The 23,492-nt window shown below is 39.1% G+C and overlaps 1 long non-coding RNA gene across 1 annotated transcript; it reads right to left on the bottom strand.

Moving 5' to 3' along the window:
* Nucleotides 1-1,418: 1,418 nt before the first annotated feature.
* Nucleotides 1,419-23,378, bottom strand: LOC150058370 (uncharacterized). The gene is made up of 3 exons (XR_016536801.1): nucleotides 22,937-23,378; nucleotides 17,824-17,987; nucleotides 1,419-1,941 (listed from the first exon to the last, which is right to left on the bottom strand). It is a non-coding gene; the product is annotated as an uncharacterized LOC150058370 (long non-coding RNA).
* Nucleotides 23,379-23,492: the final 114 nt, after the last annotated feature.

The following is a 23,492-nucleotide window of genomic DNA, read 5'->3' as shown; positions in this document are numbered from 1 at the left end:
TATTTGTAATAACCATACTCCGTGCCAAACTCAAAAAGGAGACAGTAAGTTTGACTGGACACAAATGCTGAACAGGATTCACATGCAAGTTTTTTTGATGAAGAAAATGTCCCCATTGTGTTTGGTATGAGTTGAAATTAGATGCGCATTTAGGTATTGGCCCAAACGCAGCAGATACATGTTATCAAGCACATCCTATAAATTAAGCAGTTGTTGAAATAATTGCATAGTATCCTCAGATCATTTTCAAAACAGTTTCCAGCTGAATATTTCCTTTTTTTTCACTCAGTTTTGGCTGTAGAACTCTGCCTGATGGCTTTTCTCTGCCCTCAATTTTAGTGTATTATGCTATTTCCTAATTGTTTGTGGTCAATCTTAAACTTTTTGAACAGAAAACAGAAAAAGAGAAGGAATAATAAGTTTACCCATTTTGAAGCCTGAGGTAAAAATAAATAGCCTTTCTTTGAATAATTATTTTTAGGCAAGTCAGAAAAAAAAGAATGCCCTATGAAGATAACAAAAGATTGAAATCTTGAAGCAATGAAGTATTTGTGTGTGTGTGTGTGTGTGTGTGTTTGTGTAAATATTCTTTATTCATGTAAAAGATGAAATCACGGAATCTTCCCATAGAAATTACACATTACATGGATTAATTCATGAGCTAGACTCATCTGGAATTCACTTGTCAATGAAAAAACTCATAAAGACAAGCTAATACCACAGCAATATGGAGGTCTCTAGTGTGTTCTAGGTCATGTCCTTCACTTTCCTCTGAGATCAGATGAGATCTGGGTCCAGTCTGTTCAGGGTGGTATGACTGTAGATTGCAGTTTACGTTCAGAATTCCCTGCAATCCTAGGAGATAGGCTACACTGTTGCTCTCCCTTGAGTGTTTTATCCATCGGTCTATATAAGTCCTGAAAACCATGAAGCATCTTTATACGTCAGCTTCTCCATACATTCCAGAAGTTCATTCACACTGGGCTGTAGAGCAGCTACTAGGTTAACTGATCTACTAGCATTTTCCTTTTCCTTCCTTCCTTCCTTCTTTCCTTCCTTCTTCCCTCCCTCCCTCTCTTCCTTCCTTCCTTCCTTCCTTCCTTCCTTCCTTCCTTCCTTCCTTCCTTCCTTCCTTCCTCCTTCCTTCCTTCCCTCCCTCCTTCCTTTCCTTCTCTCTCTCTTTCTTTTTCTTTCTCTTTTTCTGTTTCTCCTCTCTTTCTCTCTTTCTTTCACCATCTGAGAAGTAGTCACCCCATGTCTTTTCAACAGAACATTTCATTGCAATACTGCCCAAACCAAAGTATCAGAGGTTAGAACTCCAAATGAGTCACAGGCACACTTTGATCAAAAGTAGATTTATTTTGTGCCATGCGAGTTTTTAGTTGATAGCTCATTTTCATGTTCCTTTCAATCTGGGAAAGCATAATTTCATTTTAAGGAAAAAGAAAACAATCGATTTCATAAAAAAATTTATGAACAGGTTTCCGAGGGCTTTTTGGGCAAGAAATGACTGTCAGAAAATGACTTTGTGGAGAGTTAAGTGTAAAAAGTTCAGAAACATGCCGATTAAATTTCCTTGGAAATACTCTGGGAATTCCAAAATTAATGGGGAAAAATACTTGGGCAATGTGCATTTCAGACTTTATGGTTTTCTTTTTTTCTGTTTCCACTCCGTTGATTTTATTTTCCTCTACAAAAAAAAAAAATGCTTTCTAGGCTGACCTCATTCATCTACTGTGGTCAGGGTGCTGTCAGCCCACGTTGTCATTAATCCTGTTGCATTATGGGTGGTCACACCTGGTGTCAGATATTTGGTCTCTCTTACAGAGCTAGCTTTCCTTTCTGCTATTTGTCTTTCAATAGACGGAAGGTATAAAGTACAAATACAACTCACAGTCTGCGCACAGCTCTTAAGATTTGTGAGAGTGTACCATCTTGATCCTGGAGAGATAAATGTGTGAGGTTTCTAGCTGAGATGAGATAAATCTTGTGTGTTTTTACTCAGAATATACCAGTGTGGCTATGGATGTCCTAAGGGGATCCATAAATTAAGATTTGAAGATTCTTAGAAGGTCCCTCTACTTCATTCCCAGGCCTCAGATACGTCTTAATAGAAAGGGTGACAAAAAACGATAGATTCTTAACTGTTTCTTTAAATAAACTTCTATCAACAGGCTTTAGAAATATCTTCGTATATCTATCTACCCCTCTGTTGAAGGAATTTTGTAGGAATTTAAGATTATTTTCTTTGTTTTCCCCTGTTCTTGGAAGAAGTGGGTTCTGGGACACTGCATTCACACTGTGCCTTCTTCCTGTTCTGGACTGCCCTGGCTTTGTCTCTGGTAATTTGGCACACATGTCAGTTACATGGTTTTTTTAAAAAGCAGTCTACTTCATTCATTGAAAGCAAAATCAGTCTCTCTCTCTTTTTAAGGTAGCTGCCTACTAGAGCATAATATTTTTTTTGCCAGTCTTGGGGCAAACTCAGGGCCTGGGCACTGACCTCAGACTTTGTCAAGGCCAGTGCTCTACCACTTGAGCCACAGCACCACTTCCTGTTTTTTCTATGTATGTGGTACCAAGGAATTGAACCCAGGGCTTCGTGCATGCTAGGTAAGCACTCTACCACTAGGCCACACTTCTGGCCAGAGCTTAGCATTTAATTGGAGTTGTAGGAGATATGTACATGGCTGAGTGAGGACATCTGGTAAGCCCCACCTCAAACAGCTCAAGTGATAGACAATATTGATTAAAACAAGAACTGTTGCAGAACCTAACATAAAACATGCAATAACTACCAAACCCCTTGTCCTTGGAGAAATGGTGGAACTTTAAGAACAGGGAGAGCCTGGGATATTCTCACACAGCAACACTCCCAACCCACCATTCCACTCCTCCCATCTCCCAGCTCTGACTGCACAGATGTCATGACAAGGACAGGATGAAGGTGTATTGTTATGTTGAAGAAACACTATGGGGATTTTTTCTAAGTCTTTCCATTTCCTAACAAATGGGGCGATGTCTTTTTTTCTGACAGCAGCATAGAATTCCATTGTGTACAAATACCACAACTTGTTGATCCACTCATCAACTGAGGGACATCTGGGTTGGTTCCATATCTTTGCTATGGTGAATAATGTTGCAATGAACATTGTTGTGGTAGTGGATTTAGTATGCCCTAGTTTCTGGATGGTTGGGTAAATGCCAAGTAGTGGAATAGCTGGGTCATAGGGGAGCTCTATGTTTAGTCTTTTGAGGCACTGCCACACTGCTTTCCATAGTTGTTGAACGAGTTTGCACTCCCACCAACAGTGTAGTAGTGATCCCTCCTGGCCACATCCCCTCCAGCATCTGTTGTTATTCGTTTTCCTGATCCTGGCCATTCTAACTGGAGTGAGGTGGAATCTTAGAGTTGTTTTGATTTGCATTTCTTTTATGACCAGAGATGTTGAGCATTTCTTCATGTGTCTATAGGCCATTTTTGTTTCTTCTTCAGAGAAGACTCTCTTTAAGTCTTTGGCCCATTTTTTAATGGGATGGTTGTATCTTTGGAGATTAGTTTTGGAGTGATTCAATTTTTTGAGCTGTTGATATATTTTAGATATGAGGCCTTTGTCCATTGTTTGGTTGGTGAAGATCTTCTCCCACTCTGTAGGCTTGCTATTTAATTACTAGCTATGTCCTTTGCCATACAAAAGCTCTGCAGTTTAATGCAGTCCCACTTATCCAGCCTTTCTCTGATTTGTTGTGTTTCTTGACCCTTATTAAGAAAGTTTCGACCTGTGCCAAGGAGGCCTAGTGTATCTCCTATTCCTTCTTGTAAAGTTTTCAGTGTGTTAGCTTTTACCTCCAAGTCTTTGATCCATTTGGAGTTAATTCTAGTGCAGGGTGACAAAGAAGGATCCAACTTTAGTTTTCTGCAGGTGCTTAACCAGTTCTGTCAGCACAACTTGTTGAAGAGGCTGTCTTTCTTCCATTCTATTTTTTTGGCTCCCTTGTCAAAGATTAGGTGGCCATAGGTGGGTCCTCAGTTCTATTCCTTTGGTCTTCAGGCCTGTTCTTATGCCAGTACCAAGCTGTTTTGATAATTAGAGCTCTGTAATAGAGCCTAAAGTTTGATATTGAAATTCCTCCTGTGCTGTTTTTTCTGCTAAGAAGTGGTTTTGCTATTTGGTGTCTTTTATTATTCCATATGAAATTTTGAATTGTCTCTTCTATTTCTTTAAAGAATACCATTGGGATATTGATGGGTATTGCGTTGAATTTGTAGATAGCCCTTGGCAAGACTGTCATTTTCACGATGTTGATTCTTCCAATCCAGGAACATGGGAGGTTTTTCCATTTCCTTAGTTCTGCTTTAATTTCGTTTTTTAGGGTTTTAAAGTTTTCATCAAAAAGGAATCATATTAAGTGAAGTAAGCCAGACTCAAAGGAACTTAGGCTCAATGGTTTCCCTCATTTGTCATAATCAGTAGAAACCTTGGGCTCTACTAGCAGAGATCTGCAATAGAGCAAAACCTTGATACATAAGGCCATATAGTATGAAGCTAATGGAAAGGACCTCCAGGATATTGAAACAAAAGCCATATAATGAATGATTGTTGTCCTTAATGTACTATGTTATCTCTCATCTCTTTTGCTGTCCCTTGGGTATCTCATATTGTTACAGTTATCTGATATATTTGTTATCTGATATATTGGATTTATTTGTATTTGGTTATTTGAAATTAGATAGGGAAGGGGGGAAAACCAAGATGGGGAGGGGTGGGGGGGCGGGTAATGGGGACCAAGACATGTGAAAGGGTATCAATGTATGTGAATTAATGCACCCTCTATCTGGCAAATATCCTGTAACCCTTTTATTAATTACAATAAAAAAAGAAACACTATGGGGAGCTAGCAGGATGAACCATGCTCACACTTGGCATAGCAAAAATGATGGCATAGGGACTATAATTGTCCTAGTCAGAAGTAGCCATCAGCATGCACAGCAATTTGTATGACATTGGGCTATGTTTAGTAGTGCCCAGTACATGTTATGTATGTAATATATAATATAATATGTAATATTATATGTAATGTGTAATATATAATATAAATGTATGTATTATATTATAACATATATGGTCATTATAGTATAAGCAAGAAGAAAATGAATAGGATGTCATTAAAACTTACATGTTTCAGCACAATGACTTTAATATTTGTCTATGAAGTTCATTGTGACAAATTATTATGCACACAGTACTCATGAAAGCAGTCATAAATAAAAAAGAAATACAATAAAAATCAACAGAGCAATGAAAAGAGCATGCTAATTTTTTCTTAAAAATATAAAAGAGGGACAGAGAAACAAAAATATTAGAAGCATATGGAAAACAGAACAAAATGATACATGCGAATCTAACTGTATCAATAATTGCATTGGATGTGAAAAGTCCAACATCTCAACCAAAAAGGCAGATATTGTGAAAATGGGTCTAAAACAAGATTTAAGAAAATAATGGTTGCACAAAGAACATTTTAGATTCAAAGACAGCATTTTAGGTTGAAAATAAAGGCTGAAAAATGATAGATCATCAAAAGTAGCCATTAAACTCCTGGAATAGTCACAGTGAGACCAAAAAGATTGAATGTATTTCTTTTTTCCCCCCAGGCACAAAATCTTTAATTTTTTATTTCAATTAATAGAAGGGTTACATTATATTTGCCAGATAGAAGGTACATTACTTAACAATCATTGCTACCCCTTCTCATGTTTTTGTCCCCATTTCCCTCCCCCAACCCTTCCCCTCAGCTTGTTTTCTCCCTTCCCTATCCTATTTCAAATAAATAAACATATATACAATATATCAGATAACAAGGTAAGATACAGTAACAATATGAGATAACCAAGAGACAACAAAAGAAATGAGAAATAACATAGTATATTAAGAACAACAATCATACCTTATATGGCTCTTGTTTCTATATCTTGGAGGTCTTTTCATTTAGCTTCATCCTATATTGAATGCATTTCTTTATGTGTATTTTGAGACAGATTCTCACTATTTTCCCAGAATAATCTTAAAGTTATGGGATCAAGTGATTTTCCTGTGTAGATGAACTATAGTCATGCACCACTATGGCTATATTTAAATAAGATATATCGATTATACTCACTTAAATAATATATATGGAGTTCAAGCCCCAGGACTGGTTAAAAAATCGATCACTAAAGTAAAATTTTAATGGGTGAATTTGATACATAGCATATAAATATATATTTTTAAAAGTGTTGAAATGTATATAATCCATTTATTGTTTATCACAGAAGATTATTGAGTTATTGGCCTTATTGAGTTATAATTAGCAAGGGTACATGTAGAAATTTGAAGAGCTCAACACTATCTGCTTTTGAAGTTTCAGAAACAAATGAATCATGTAATAGCTACTATATCCCAAATGTCTGCTTTTATGAAACTTGCCTTCCACTGTATAGAACTGTGGGAAAATAAAAAACAAGTATATAAAACATAAGTGTATATACATTTTACAGTTTAAGTACTCTATTAGTATAGATAAGAGATGCTGAGAACTCATCCAACTTAACCACAACAACAAACAAAACCAAAAATTTGGGCAGAGGACTAAAATAGACTTTTTTTGAAAGAAAATATATATGATTAACATTTATATTTCCTTAGGGGAATACAAAGACATACCACCTCGTACCCTTAAGAGGAGCTACTATTAAAACAATTTTTTTCAGAGAAATAGTGTTGGTGTGGATGTGGCCTATTTAGAACATTTTGGGCACTGTTTTTAGAAATGTAAAATGGACAGAGCCACTGTGGAGACACATATGATGATTTTCCAAAAGATTACACAATACGCATCAGCTCTAGAAGTTGGAATTCTGAGTATAACATTAAAGGAAATGAAACTAAGGGCTTGGAAAGGTGTGTGTGCACTTATATTCATAGCAGTGCCACTCATAAGAGTTAAGTCATGCAGGCTTTGAACAAATGATTAACTCAACAAAAATAGTGTATATAGATTCAGCGGAACATTGTCCAGCATTTACAAGGAAGGAATTTCTAACATATGCCGCAGTATGGATGAACTAGGGCATATGTAAAATGAAATAGGCTAGACGCCATGGATATACACTGTAGGATACCACTTATGTGAATTTCTTTGGATAGTCAGAATAAAAGAAATGGTGAGGAGAACGATGGTTGCCAGGGGCTAGGGGAAAGGGAAGGGAGACTTTGCATCTTGTGTAACAAATCTTAGCGGTTCTATTTCACAAGATGCAAATGGTTTTGGAGAGCCAGTCATAATAGTGATGGATGTGACTTTTGACTGCATTCTGTGCATTTAATATAATGTATTTCAAAGTGGTGGGGCCGGGAGTTTGGCCTAGTGGTAGAGTGGTTGCCTTAGCTGCACAAAGACCGGATTTGATTCCTCAGTACCACATACATAGAAAAAGCCAAAAGTGTGCTGTGCTTACGTGGTAGAGCTTGAGAAAGCCCAAGGACAGTGCTCAGGCCCTGGAAGCCCTCATATATATATATATATATATATATATATATATATATATATATATATATATATATAGTGATTGAGGAGAGAAAACAGAAGGTGAGCCATGCAGATGTTTGGGGAACAAGCATTCCAGGCAGAGGAAACAGAATCAAAGATTGGGTTGGCTTTTGTGAGGACCTGCAAGGAGGCCAATGTGGGTAGAACAAAGTGAGTGAGCAAACATATAGGAGGTGAGATCACTGGAGGGATTGGGACAAGATCATCTGAAATGTTGAAATATATGGTAAGCCTGTACAGTTTACTCTGAGTGGGCTAAGAAACCAGATGGCAGAGAAGGGATATTTATCATGGTCTTATGGTTTATTCCAGTAGAGGATCGACTAGGCGCTACAAAATTGGGAGCAAGGAACAAACACACGGCTACTGAAATCACTCAGAAGGAAGCGGCCAGAAGCTTAAATCCAGGGCATGGCTAAGTACATGACAGAAGTCCTGTGACACTGTGACATTCAAGGCAAATAGGACTTGCTGATGGATTGGATATAAGGTATAGGAGAAAAAGAGAAGTCAAGATGACACCAAGAATAGATTATGAAGCATACACATCTGAGGAATAACATCTTAGCATAAAACTGAAAGTATCTCATGAAATTAGTCAGGTCCTGGTAGAGAAGAAGAGCAGAATACTATGCTTTCTTCACACTGAATTTAGGTCAGATTCTACATAACTAGTTGTGTGTGTGTGTGTGTGTGTGTGTGTGTGTGTGTGTCCCTGCTGTCAACAACACAATTACAAAGGATTCTACCATGTTACCCAGAAAACAGTGAAGTGTGTCCCCAAGGTTTTAACCATGCCCTGTGCTATATTCTAGACCTCAAGAAATTGACTGCTGCTGGTGGGGGTGGGGGGAAGGGAAGGTGGTTGTTGGGGGGGGGGGGGTAGGGAGGTATCTTTCAAGCTCCTTCTCCACCAGATGGCAGCACTGAAGCTTAGAGGCCCCCCCAGCACAGTCTCCTTGCTGAAAGAATATAAATGAGAAGCTTTGGGCTTCTTCTGAGCCAGACCTCTAGTCTCCCTTCTATCTTTCCCCTACCCCTGCTGAAGGCACCTCCTTCCAATATTTAGCCTTCTGGACTATAATAGAAGCTTTTAACGTTATAATCCCTTGTCACATTACTCATTTTCCTCCTCTAGGCCCAGGAAACCATTTCCTGGAAGCTTCTTCTTAAATTAAAAAAAAAAAAAAGAATTAAAAAAAATTGTGTTCATTAGTTTTCATAAATACATTCTCTTGGAAACCACATGGTTTTATAAATTTCATAGCACATGACCAGTGGGCTTAATGAATATTAGTCACTGGAAGCCATTCTTGTTTATTCAGCTTCTCTTTCCTCTCCTCCCTTCCCTTATGCCAGACCTTGCTTTGTGGAATGATAATAATACACAGAGTGCTAACTGGCCGCAGAAGGCTTAAAAACAAGGAGTAAAGGATCTTTCTGAGATCACACCTGTTTTAAGATTTGTTATCCTTAAAAGGAAAAGCTGTAGGGATTCACTGGGCTCCCGCCCTGTAGCTCCCAGTGGGCCTTGCTATTAAACCACAGGGGGGAGCCCAGCCTTCAGAGCACTTAGAAGTACTTATGTCAAATCCATCCCATTCTTCCGGCCTCCTTTCCCCAACCCAGCCACCATTCCCAGGGGCTGGAGCACATTACAAAGCATTCAGTTCATATGAATGGGCACAAACAGACTTTTTCACCATTTCGTTCTATGTCTACATTTGCAGGCACATCCTGTAGACAGCTTGAAACAGCCTTAATTTCAATTTACTGTCTCCCCAAGGACCTTGCCATTCTGCTGAAAATGGGAAACTCAATGGTGGTTTCTTCTCCTGACCTCTCACCCCAGCCTCCATCTGCCTTCCTCCTCTTTCAAGGAAAAGAGCTGTGCTGGGAGAACATTTTGCTCAAGATGAATAGAATGATGTTTTGATGTTTCTAACAGTGCATATGATCTTTTATTTTAAAAAAAATAATGAACAAGTTATACCAGATTACTATATTTGGAAAGTGTTCCAAGTCTGAATGCAAAGCTCAGGGTCTCCTTACAATAGGACGATACATGAAAACAGGAAATATTAGTTTTACATTGTCAATATTTTTTGTTCTGCTGGGACTATTTAACTCTTCATGAGGACAGATTGATTGAAAATATGAACAAAATAGAACTAATATTCTATTGAAGCCACATGTACCTAGCCTTTTGCTTTCCCAGTAATCAGTTATTTGCCTCATTATTGTACTCAATTCTCTTGCCACACGCTGTGCATCTTCTTCACTTAGAGATGAATAGAAGTACCCACTGTACTTCCTTTAGGTAGAAAAGTGTAATAGATTCTGAGGTTTTAAGATCTTTTGGTTTCCTTTTTAATTTTTTGAGGCTACATTGAATGCAACGTAGTCAACAACCCACCAGTGTTAGTCCTGAGCTTTTGACTGAACTGACTTTGAGAACTGCATGTGGAAAAAAATGGGGTCACAGACCAGCATCTATCTGCTAGATGGTGGAACACTTGGGTTCAAGTGTTTCTTTTGTTGCTTTGCAATCACCCTGGAGGAATAGATTGAGGGGAGGGTTTCAGTAACTGTATATAGCATTACGATGCTTTTCCTATTTCTCGGCAGTTGACTCTAGAGGTAGTAGATGACAAATATCAGGGACATAGGTGCTAGCATACTCACTAACATTTGTAGATTGTTTAACTCTGTGCTGCTTCACTTGCAAATGCAAATAATAAAAGTTGTTTCTATTTATCTCAGAAAGAAGTCTTAGAACACTTGGACTTGGTCTTTGGTGTATAGTGAAGTGTTGCTCCAATATCCAAAGTGAAGGTTAATAATAATAAAAGGAATTATATTATTTGTAGCCTTTTCAGTGTAGCTTCATAGTAAAATGCAGTCGAGAATTGTCTTTGTCTGACATGCATCAGTTCCTGTACTTTTGACTAGTGTTTCTTTCGATGAATGTATTAGAAGTGTTAATCTCTTTGCCAGCTGAAGGGTATTTTATGAATGAATAAAGCATTCATATGAAAAAGAAAAGAGACATTGAACAACCAAATTGGGGAAGGTAACTTAAATGAATCCTTCTGAAAATTCTGATTTTTATTTTATTTTACTTTTTTGTTTGTGCTGGTACTGGGGATTGAACTCAGGGCCTCGAGATCTTAGTTGGCCTTTTCTGATCAAGGCACATACTCTGCCAGTTGGGTCATACCTCTTTTCCATTTTTCTGGAAATTCTGTCTGGAAAAGCTTTACTCACATTTTCTTTTTCGCTCTCTTGAGAAAAGTAACTTTCAAATATCAGAACAAGCTTTTCCCTTAGTGTCTTAAGACTTTTGACAGTTGGTGCCATATGGAAAAGAGCATTTCTGGCCCCATCATTCCAGTCCTTATATAGGAAAAAAAAAACCCTTAAAATCCTTAATGACTGAAAATAAAAAACCCCACTTTATTTGTGACATGAATAAGAAACACAGTGCTGATAGATTCATCCTACATTTTTAAGAGAAAGATCATCTTCCCCTGAAGATACATATCTCTGATAGCTACCTCTACATCTAGCCATGTAACAGAGTCATTGACTCACTGAAATGTTGTGAGCCTCAGCAGCCATCGTCTGTCTCATTAGCCATGCAAAAGTCTGTTCCCAGGAAGAAATATGAACTGCTTCCAAAATGAACTACCATCTTATGGGAAATCACTGCAGAAGTTTGCTCACCTCCTGTCTTCTTATGAAATGTCTCCCTCAGCAAGGGGTATAAGAGACTGAATTTACTTGCCTATGTGTTTGGGTCCTCAGTGAATGAATTACAAACCAAGTTTGTGACACGAATAAGAAACACAGGCAGCCTTAGAACTGGGTTATGTTTAGAGGGTTAATTCCACCATCCTCACGTCCTCTGGTAACCACCACAGGCCTACTGCCTGCAAGGAGCAGGGAAGTTTGTGAGACTCTTATCTCCAATAAACTACTGCAAAGCCAGAAATGGAGCTGTGGCTCAAATGGTGGAGTGTTAAAAAGAAGCCCCAAGTTTAAGCTCAAAGACTGGCACAAAACAAAACAACAGAAAAGTGTGGCTCCATCAAGTTCATTCATCATCTGACTACAGAACTCTATGTTTTCGTGTGACTGGCCCGGGTAAGATGGGCACCAAGTCTCCCTGACCAGCCTTACTTTTTCCCTGCCTTCTACTTGTCTGAAAGATTTCTTTTCTTTGTGAATCAAAAGCCCAATCATCATATAACCACACCTGTGACATCATGATTTCTCTGAGACACAATTTAGGAAGGAGATTGACTTGGAGGAGTGAGTGGGGAATGGGGGTCAGAGCCCTCACCCTATGGTAATAGGTTTTGACTTCAGCTAGAGGATGGGTGCACAGGTATCTGTAAAGCATAATGGCTTACATCATTTGAGATGCCCCAATTATTTCATGAAAGATGTGTTACTTGAATCCCTGATATATCAGTCACCTCATTTCTAGGAAATGTCTGTTGACATGTGTTTGTGAATGTTTAATATTGTCAGAGAATGCCTGTCACATATTTTGTAAAGAGCTCAATGTATCATAAACAGTCTGTAAATGTCAGTGATTCTCTTCCACGCTTTCTACTTTTTGAAATCCCTAGAGTGGTGTTTTGGGGAGTTTTGTGGTGTGAGTTTTATAAATTAAGATTTAATTGTATCTTGCCTGATTCCATGATGTTTGTCAAATTTTCTTTTTTTTTCTTTTCCTTGTCAGTACACCCTGTGTGTTATTCCTCCTCTTCTCCATGGCACCCTACCTCAGGGTGGAGGGTAACTAAAAAGGCTAAGAACTACCTGCAGGTTGATCGATGGGAATGGTCTTTTCAAGGATTAAGTACATAAGGCCCCATGTTTTTTCACTCATCTGTGTCTGAATATCTGCACCAGAAACCTGTGCATGTCTGTTCCTTTCCTCCTGTGGTATGATCTATGAGCAGCCACCTTGGGCTCAAAGTTGAAATATATGAACCAGCAGAGGACACGCTTGTTCATGGGTTTTCCAGCACCACCCCCCTCCCTGCACTTCCTCTTTCCATTCACTATTGGACTGCCTGCTAATAATTCACACACACACACACACACACACACACACACACACACACACACCCCTTTCTCAAAACTGTTTCTGAAGGTTATAATCACCAGTATCATGTATTGAGGAAAATCTGAGTTAACCAATTGCTCCACAGCCAAGCTCTAATTATGGTAATCACCTGGCTCTGAGCAAGACAACTTCAGAGGCTACTTAAAGCCACCATATGTACTGTAGAATCTAGAGAAGAGCCAAAAATCTCAGCAAGAGCTAGTTGCACATCATCCATTTATCAGGCAGTAACCCAGCTCCCAAGCTGTGCCTGCCTCTGTGGAGGAATACTGACTCAAACAAAAAAAGGATGGGAGTGGAATCACTACACTGGACTCAACTTTGAATGCCTGCTTGCAGCCACTCAAACAGCATCACATTTGCCTTGTGAGTTCTGAAGATTCTAGAGGCCACATCCTCCTGCAGAGCTCAGGCCTTCTAATCCTGGAATCAATTCATCTATTCTCAAGGATCTGTCAAGTACAACTAGCATTTCTGGGTTTGGTGTTTGAGCAGAGGAGGGAAAAACAGCAGAAGAGAAAGGCAAGGATCAGAACAATGAAAATAAGTCATGGTATGAAGAACCCACACTTCAGTGTGCGTAGTCAAGTTTCTCCAGAATTGTGAACTCTACCAGCAGAAAGGTAAGATATAAAAAGACCCAAATCAGTCATCATGTCAACTCTTTTGTAGCAAGTCTACTACAGACAGGTGGTTTGAACTGAGAAATGAAATACGAGAAACATTTGAGAGGGAAGGTGTAGGTAGGTGTCGATGGATGGTATAAATCCTAAAGCTTCGTAGGCTCCAGTTTCCTTCATCTCCACCTTACTCTTCATTTTCTAAATTGCTTCCTAACAAACCACAGGGAAAATACAGGCTGCTGGTCCTGCCAGCACCACTAAGACCTCCTGTCCTGAGGAATTCCATGTGGTCCAGGCTGACTTCTGTCAATTACTCCAGATGCTAAACTAATTGGCTTGATGCTAAGATGAAAGAATCTATGTCTGTACAGGAAAAAAACCCCTACGGTGACCATAGCCATTAAACCTCAATTAGGAGATAGACAGAGAAGGTGTAGATGAGTCTGGGTTAATTATCCAGTTTTGCCTGACAGCTCAGTTCCTGGGGCCTGGGCCAGAGCAGGTGATTTGGAAATCTGATCTCCCAGACAGCTGCAGATGGTGTAAAGGATTGCACTCTGCTCTTGACCTCCCTCCACTGGCAGCTTTCTGCAGTGGGAAACACATCCACCTGCTCAGTGGTGGCCAACCACACAGAGGGCCATCCAGCAGAGACACGGATAGACTCAAGTTCTGGACACCTTAGTGAGGATGGAGGTGGAATGAGGTGGCATCCCTCGTTTCATCTGTTCTTCGGGTGACTTAGAAACTAACCAAAGCTCGCAGGCCTCATCCTGGGGGCTTGGAGAGACTGAGCAATAAGATAGCCAAGGCAGTTTTCTGGAGGCTCCCTGAGGCTAACATCTTTGCTTCTACCCACATGGTGCCATTAACGGTATAAGAAATACAGTTTCAACCATTCAGATTCAAGTGTGCAGGTTTCTACTGCAAAGCCTTGGATATTTGGGGATAAGATCTTTAAAAGCATAACTAACTTAAAATGTGGCTCTTAGGGTGGGCCTCTAATCCAAAATATGATTATCTTCATGATAAGAGAGAATTAGGACTCGGGGTTACTGGAGACTGGGGTACTGAGTTTCACCCATGGAAGAGCAGCAGGAGGGTTGGTCTCCAGGGAACCTCTCTCTCTGCCAAAACCTTGCTCCCAGACTTTCAACTTCTAGAAACAAGAATGCTTCCATCTAAATCATTTGGTCGGTAATATTTGTTATGGCAGCTCTAGGAAACTAATACATCCCGAGGAAACAACTATTTGTCATATATTTACTAGGTTCTAGACATTGTTTAAATACTAAGACTTGGGTCCCTATTCTTCTAAAAGCTTAGATTATGTGTCATGGGGAGTGGGGCAGAGAGAGAGGATATACTGATAAGATAAATAGTTTTACCCATTGATTTTGTCCTTAAGTTTTCAGATCAGGTCTCAGTCTCTGAAGTCCTGGGATCATTGGCATGATGAAAACATTTAACTTTAGAGCATTTAGAAGGGGTTGTGAAAAAGACACAGAAAGATCAGGTGGAGCTGGTTTTGACAACAGTGTTAAGGAGAAAGGCTTAAAGCTGAGAACTGAAAACAAGAAGACACTAGTTCTGTGAAGATCTAAGGAGAAGGAGATGCAAAAGTTCTGAGGTGGAAACAAACTGATGACTGAGGAGCAGAAAGCATGATGACATGATTGAGGGAAATGTGTGGAGATGGGTTTATGTGCACCCAAGGGAGGATGATGTCTACAGATAGCCCCACTCTCCTCAGATGTGGCAAGGAGAATGAAATGTTCTGAGTTAAAGGATGGAATGTGTGGAGTTGGTAGGTGGAACAACGTACCAGGGAGGAATGTAAACTGCAGGAACATGGTTGGCCTAGGGCAATACTTTTTTTTGTCAGTTCTGGAGCTTGAACTCAGAACCTGGGCCTTGTCCTTGGGCTTTCTCAAGAATAGCACTCTACCACTTGAGTCATAGCACCACTTCCAGGTTTTTCTGTGTATGTGGTATGGGGGAATCGAACACAGGGCTTCATGCATGCTAGGCAAGCACCCTACCATAGGGTACACTCCTGGCCCCATGGGCAATACTTTTTTACCCTGATCAGAGTCAATACCTCTTTCAATGGCAAGCATTTTATAAGGTCAATTTACTATTCTGAATCATTAATAATTTTATGGTTTACATGAACATGACCATTAAAAAATCCACAGAATGGCCTAATTATAAAGACAAGGAAACGCTTATAAATAAATAAATGTCATAAAATAATTGCTACTCAGAAATATGCATTGGAGATGTTAGAAAAGGAAATTAAATGATGTTCTCAGCTGTGGACAGACAGAATCTCCATGTATGCAACTTAACAGTTTTGCCCATCAAAAGTCATTTTTTATCAGGTGTCAGTGGCTCATTCCTGTGATTCTAGCTGATTGGAAGGCTGAGATCCAGAGCCTTGTTATGTGAAGCCAACACAGTGGGGAAAAAGTACATAAGACTCCACCCCTAAAAATAGCTAGCACAAAACCAGTATGGAAGTATAGCTCAGTTGATAGTGTTCCAGCCAAAAAAATCAGACAGCCTGAGGAAAGAGTGTAAGAGTTCAACTCTAGAATCAGCACAAAACAAAAAAGCTATTTTTATGTCTAGTTTAAGAAGTTTTCTTTCATCTTCCCTACTTGATGTGGCAATGTTCTGTACCTTTGGGCTGGTTGTCAAATTCAGGGAAATTTCTATCAAGCTTCTTTCTACTTTGATTTTAAGATATTCTGGCATGGCAGGTTTTTCTGCCATGTGCAATGACGAAACATCAATATTCTTTGAATTGTCAACAGTTAACCGTTGTTAACCCACTATCTATCTCCTCCTTTTCAATCCAGGAATTATAGTACCATATCCCTCTGGCGAACTGCTGGCCCTTTACTCTGCCTCCTAGTGTCAGCTGACAAGGTGCCAGATTGCTGTGGAAATTTTCTGAACGTTTTCTGGAATTAGCTACCTAACAGTAGTCTAATTTCTTTTTATGTTGACACACATTTGTGTCTACTTCTAGATACTGTACAATAATTCAGAACATATAGAGGAATATAGTTAACAAATCAAGGCAACTAGCGTTCCCATAGCATTAAACAGTGAGCATTTCTACATGGTGGTAAACAGAGAATTGGTTTAGTTATTCTGAATTATACACTCTGAATTATAGACTCTAGGCACCCTACTGGGCTGCAGAACACAAGAACTAATTTTGTCTAACTTTATCTTGGTATCCATTACCCAACCTCTTTTCATTACCCTTCTCCTTCCCAGTCTCCAGTCTCTACTACTCTCATCATCCTTTATGAGCTTCACTTTTTTCTTTTAGCCCCTCCCATATGAGAGAGAACAAGCAGTATTTGTCTTTCTGTGTCTGGATTATTTCACTTAACAAGAACTCTTTCAAAATAACTGTAACTTAACGATACATGGATGTATCTGCAAATCACATAAGTGTATCTTGCTTTACCCAACTCTTGCCTCCACCTCCCTCAGCTAGAATCACAAAGGTGCCTGTGGCCCAACAGGAGGGGAAGTAATGCCAGATACCAAGAATGGAAATAGAGGGTGGCCCTAGCTAACTGAAATTTGACTTTTGCACAAGAAACCATACAACCCTGGAAACACTTTGCCAGGACCTCTCAATACTGCCACAAAGAGGCCTGGAGGTTATATTTCATTTGTTTGTGCTCAGGTACAATATCTTCATACTCTACTCAATATCAAGTCCCAACTCTGAACACATAATTGGAAAGAAACAACAGAATTCAGAGCTCTGTGTTTCCCCCTGGATGGCCTGTTGCACACTGCTGGAGAAACAATGTACTACAATGCATCGTGCTTCCCTACAAATTAGGCATTTAGCATGTCAGCTACCTCTGAATAGTGATGCTAAAATCAGCTTCCTCTCAGTTTCCCTAAATAGCCAGTGTCAACATTCTTCTTGGTCTTTAACCTTTATCCTAGGCCTCTATCTCTGTCACTCATTATAATGTCTCTTACAAACTACTACAGCTGTCTGTATTGTAAGTATATCCATAAGCAGTACTCACAACCTGTGCAGTATATATTTCAAGTACCTGTACTTATCCTTCCCCTGTAATGGTAAAGGGTGTGGCCTTTATGACCCATCTTCTCTCTCCTGTGCTCTGAATTCCATCCCATTAATTGTCCCTGGGTCCTGAAACCTTCACCTTGATCCTTCAGTTATCTTCTTCCATAATCCCACGCAACCAGCTATGGCCCCCACTATCAGGAAGATCAAATCTCTGTATCTATAAGATAAAATCATTGCTGGGTCCCACATCCTCTTCTCCCTACTTTTCTGTACATCTTCCCTTCATGGCCAGAATTCCTCTAAGAATGATCTGCCTGCCCTTTCTTCATTTCCCAAGCAGCATTTCACACTGCACCAACAGCCATTTGAATAACTAACACAGAAACTCCACTCACCAAGACTGCTAATTGTTAGGAGATCTTTGAGCTTCCAGATTCAAGGACCACCCCTTTGCCTGGCTGTCTTCATGTGCCTAGGCATGGGCACTTACTTTGGAAGAATCATTCTTGGTTTGTACAAGAACAGCCTCTATTATTCTGGAAATTATTTTTTGAGTATTCTGTCGAAATACAAATAAATTTTAAAAGATCAAATAAAATTTAAGAAGTATGTTAATGGTTCTCTTAGCACTTAACATAGATACATAATGAATCTTACTGGTACTTTAGTAATTCTCTTTGAATAAGACAAGGACCTGAAATGCCTTACCTCTAAGCAGTACTTTCAAATTAATAATTTATATGCAAGTTTTGATCCTTTGCTTTGATTGCTTTTAAACGTATACATAGATGTTAATGTTCTATGTTTACCCATATAATAATCCATTTTTTGTGCTCTGTTCCTTATAGCTTATGTGTATGAAGCCACATCTCTTATTTTAAAATATATACTTCAGAATTTTCTTCAGGAGACACCAGTTAATAGAAGTATATATATTGTCCTCATTTTTGAACTTTAATTTTCTGAGTAAACGAACTTGGAATTGCCTGCCTTCCTTCCTCCCTTCCTTCCTTCCTTCCTTCCTTCCTTCCTTCCTTCCTTCCTTCCTTCCTTCTTTCCTTCCTTCCTTCCCTCCTTTCTTCTTTCTGTTCTCTCTTTTTCTTTCTTCCTCTCTCCTTCCTTCCTTCTTTTGCCTTCCCTTCCTTCCCTTCCTCTCCCCTGTCCTCCCCTCCTTCTTCCCCTCCCTTCCTTCTTTTTCCTTTTCCTTCCCTCCCCGTTCGTCACCTTCCCTTCCCTTTTGTCACCTTCCCTTCCTTTCCCTTCTCTCTTTCTTTCTTTTTTTTCCCCCTTCCTGTCCCCTTTCTTTCTGCTTGTGATGCTGGGAATTGAACAGTCTTGTTCATACTGGGCAAGTACTATAACTACTGATGCATCTCCATCCCTTTATGTTTTGTGTTAGACATTTCACTTTATCAGCTTCTGTGTGGTGGACCCTGTATGGGCCATTTTAATAAAAACTCATGGCCTCTGTGGCTTAACAGGTTTCTCTTGCAAAGTAGGTTCTCGCACCAGTGTGCCTCTCTCTACCTTCCTTAGGATTTTTCTTGAGGATTCCTTGCTTCTTCTAGCCATTCCTTACTTTCTGCTGCCATTTGAAAAGAGATGTTTTTAAATTTTACCTGGCACTTGTTAAAAAGTATTTGTTAAATGGAAACTCCATTGTGCAACTACTTGAAGATAATTGTTTAAAAAGGAATCACTCAGAGTGTCTAATTATACTCCAAGATATGGACATGAGGGTGTGTGTGTGTGTGTGTGTGTGTGTGTGTAGTTGTATATGATGTGAAGTTATTTTTTTCTTTTGTTTTTCCCCCTACAGCGTATCCCCGGTTGTCAATGTATTTGATTTTGGCACCCTGTGTATTTTATATATGTTTATCTGAATTAGGGAAGGGGAGTAACAAAATTCACAAAGGTGAACAGCGATACAAGACAAATGTTGGAAAGGAACTTTACAATTAACAGGGGGAAATAGGAGGGGAAGGAAAATGGGAGAAAAATGAGGGAGGGGGCAACAATGTCAGACATGAAACGTACTTACTACCTTACATATGCAACTGCAACCCATCCGTACATCATCTTAACAATAAAATTAAATTAAAAGAATTTAATGTATATTCTACAAAGTTAAGGTTAGTGAAGGAATGGGGTAGGGAGTGAAAGGATGGATGAGATGTTGAAAGGGATAACATTTAAAAAGATGTACTATATTAATATAGTTGTTGTGCCAAATGGCAACTTCTTTGTACAACTACTTAGAATAATTTAAAAATACTAAAATAGTTTTTAAAAAGAGAAAAAAGATAAAAATTCAAGTTTCTCCTAGTTTCCCTGATATTCTTTTCTCCTTTGGCTTCAGACCTCACTAAGTTTCCTTTTCCTTCTGACCATCTTCCTATCCTTCCCCATTGGATACTATTTTTCCATTTATCATCTAAAGGACAGCGTCTTTTGAAGTTCCATCTGTTATTCTCTTCTGATATGCTTGGAGACACAACTTACCTCTGATTTCTGCTAATAACCAATACATACAACAATGTCTTCCAGTTGTGAATTGTCAGTGTTTGAAGTCTTGGATCTGTGTACTTATATTCTTCATTGGGCTGTAGCTCACAGTCAATGTGTCTGAAGTTGACTTAATCACCCTCCTCCCACCTTTCTTCTCTTTTGGTTTTGGAAAATGACACTAGCACTCACCATGCTCACCAAGATAGAAATATGGGGACTATATTTCTTCCCTCCTCCACCTCCTCTATGCCATCCATCACTATCCCTCTGAAACTTCCCAAGCAGACTCCTTACCATTACAACTCCTACTATCTAGTTAATTGAAATCATCATCATTTCTCTCCTGGATTGATGTAATAGCCTCCTTAATGTCTGCCATCAATTCACAGTCTCATCAGAGTCTCCTCTAACCTACCCCTGCTTCTCTACCTAGAGTTTATCAATGGCTCCCTATAGTATTTGAGATAAAATTCACATTTCAAATCCATGTTCTAGTCTCTGTTTAGCCAGACTGAAGTCAAATTGCAGTATTTGCAATTTCTAAGCATGTCTTGCTTCCCTTCAGTTTTGTGAATCTGTACAGTTTCCTTTGCTTAGAATTTTCTTTTCTTCATTGCCTGGCTCATAATTTTCACTTTACACATAACAAGATTCATGTTACTTTTTTTGCCCAGAAATCATATATCTTCTACTCTATTGTGCAGCTTCCTCTGCACTTTGATTTATTAATTCAAGAAACATATATTAACTCTATTCTATATACCTATTTATCCATCTATCTAACTACTAGAAAATTATTATCTATCAATTATTTATTAAATATGTACTATCGTGCATCAGTCTACCTACCTACCTTATAGGGACTACAGCACTATACTGGACATCAACAAGTATTACAGAACAAGGAAGAACTCTTATTATGTTGTAGTTTAATAGCTGCTCCCATAAAACAGAATGTAGTGAAGGTGAAGCTGAACCAAGTTATGTATGGTCCGAAGGACTTTCTGAGGGACCTTGTAGATAAGTTAATGTAATTGCTCCTTTTCTGGTTCCCTCCCTGCTCCAACTAGATAATCATTTGTGTATATATATACATATGTGTGTGTGTAAGAAATCAGCATGTTCAGTCACAAAATTGTCTTGATTTATATATTTTTGCAGTTAAAGTTGGAATTGGCCTCTGTTATTGCTATAGAAGTTATCATGCTTTCCTATGTTCCAGCAGGGCTTGTCCAACCCTGGGAAAGTAATTATTTTGAACTTAGCAGGACCTAGCAAAGCCCAGAATCAAAGGGAAAAAAAAGAAGAGCATGTTCTGTACTATATTTTTAGAATGAAATATTTTTTCATTCTTATTTTACTCTACAAGGTCCTGTGGAAGTTTATACAAATATATATTGTTCAATGAGTTAAAATATATTGTCAAGGGAATGAAATTAGGCAGGGTGGGGGGAAAGAAAAAGAATCTAATAAATCTGGGATAACATTAGTACATGGAAATATAAAGAAAAGACACACATTTTCTTCTAAGCTTCTTAACAGCCAAAACAAAGAAGGATCATGATTCGTCACAGTTCTCTGTAAGAAAAATAAAACAACTTGCTCAGAAAAGAGCACAGGTTTTTGAAAGCTGACTCCCAAGGAATTTAGCCCATGAATGTAGAAACTGCCATGTGAGGTGGCAGACAATGTTCTAAACATGATCCCTTCAATAGCTAGAATCACAGACATAATGAGTCTGCCTCATAAAATCCTTTGTTGTGGGTGGTTGGCATCAGGCCAAACAATAAGTCAGTAAAAGCTGTTCAACAAGAAGTAGAACTTTTTTCAGAGAAGCAAAGAAAATTCCAGGATTTTAGATTCAAACAGCTGAAGACTGGATCCTGGCGAGTGTGATGTATGCATGCATGATGTGTGAATTCACTCCTATTATTTCTGCTTCTTTAGCGTAATCATCTAAATACTGTATTGGTAATATTCATCCTTTAGTTCTACAGTTCAGGTAAAAAAACCTAATGTACTATGTTATTTCTCATCTCTTTTGTTGTCCCTTGGTTATCTCATATTGTTATAGTATCTTACCTTGTTATCTGTTACATTGTGTGTGTGTGTGTGTGTGTGTGTGTGTGTGTGTGTGTGTGTGTTTGTTTATTTGAAATAGGATAGGGAAGGGGAAAAACAAGATGAGAGGAGGGGGTGAGGGAGGAAAATGGGGACAAAAACATGAAAAGGGGTATCAAGGTTTGTGAAGAAATGCACCTTCTATCTGGTGAATATAATGTAACCCTTCCATTAATTACAATAAAAGAGTCAATATCCATTAAGTTCTCATACTATGTCTGGTACTCTGTTGATAGCTATGTAGTTTGTCCACTATAATCTTTGCAAATCCATTACATGGGCTCTGTTGCTATTTTCATTTATGAACTAGGAAACTGGGATAAGCTGAGATACAAAAGTCAGGCCGCCTTTTGTTGTTTGTGTGCTTCAAGCTTATGCTATGATGGCACCAACTTAGAGACAAGTTTTGATAAAAGCTCTTCCTCAGAGTCAGTAGCTCATGCCTATAATCCTAGCTACTTAAGAGGCTGAGATGCCGTTCAGATCCAGCCTGGGCAGGAAAGTCTGTAAGACTCTTCTCTCTACTTAAACACCAAAAAACATGTCAGAAGTGGAACTGTGGCTTGAAGTGATAGGCGGCCTGGAGAGGGGAAAAAGCTCAATTTCGGGACCACCACAAAATAAATTATTTCTCATAGCAGATTTTTGTTAGCAAGTTCCTATTAGTGTGATCTTGTGATAGCCCAGAAAATCGATTTCTTTCTATGAGCCATTAAGGTGAGATCCTTTTGCTTCCCTGTTGGTAGTTCCGTCAAATTCCTCTACTAAAAGTCAAGAAGTCAGATAGGACAAATACCCTTTGGAATCTTAAGACCAGAAAAATGAATCCTGTGTCCTGCTTCCTCTCTGAGGCAAGCGTGGTCCTGGCCAGCCACTCACCTCATTTATTCAGTTGACAGGCAGCTGCTGGCTAATTGGCTGGCTGCATGGCTTCTTTGCCTGGCTTTCGTAGCACATGCAGACTGGCAGGAGGCCTTAAACAAAGATCACCCAGTATGTCTTCTGCCTCTCCACACTCTTAAGTAATAGAAAGCTAATGTTCTGAGGGACAGAGGAGTTGAACATCTAAATAGTTAATGGTTAGAAGATAGGTGCGCTGTCTCAAGGGTGGCTTGTGTTTCCTATTAAATGGGTTGAAAAGATGAAGGGCAATCTCTTGAGCAGTAGTTTAAACAGAATGGCATATGGCTGCTATATGGAGGACTGAATCCTGGTTATAAATCATAGTAACAACAGCCTGAAACTGAGCTATCACAGCCTCTTAAATCTCCACAATGTGGCCTGGGTAAGCCATTAGAAGAAGTCCACCTTCTCAGATAGAGAAATTCCATGCCCTCGTGCACAAGGCACCCCTCCTCATAATCCATTCTGTTGTCTCATCCAGACATTTTGTTCTGGCATTTTCCTCCAAGCTCCATGACCTCATCAAGGGTTA

Source organism: Megascapheus bottae, chromosome 10, assembly GCF_031878675.1.
Source record: "Megascapheus bottae isolate mThoBot1 chromosome 10, mThoBot2.hap1, whole genome shotgun sequence".
Classification (NCBI taxonomy): Eukaryota; Metazoa; Chordata; class Mammalia; order Rodentia; family Geomyidae; genus Megascapheus; species Megascapheus bottae.
The sequence above is the reverse complement of the archived record's forward strand: the minus strand, read 5'-3'. Positions and strand labels throughout refer to the sequence as shown.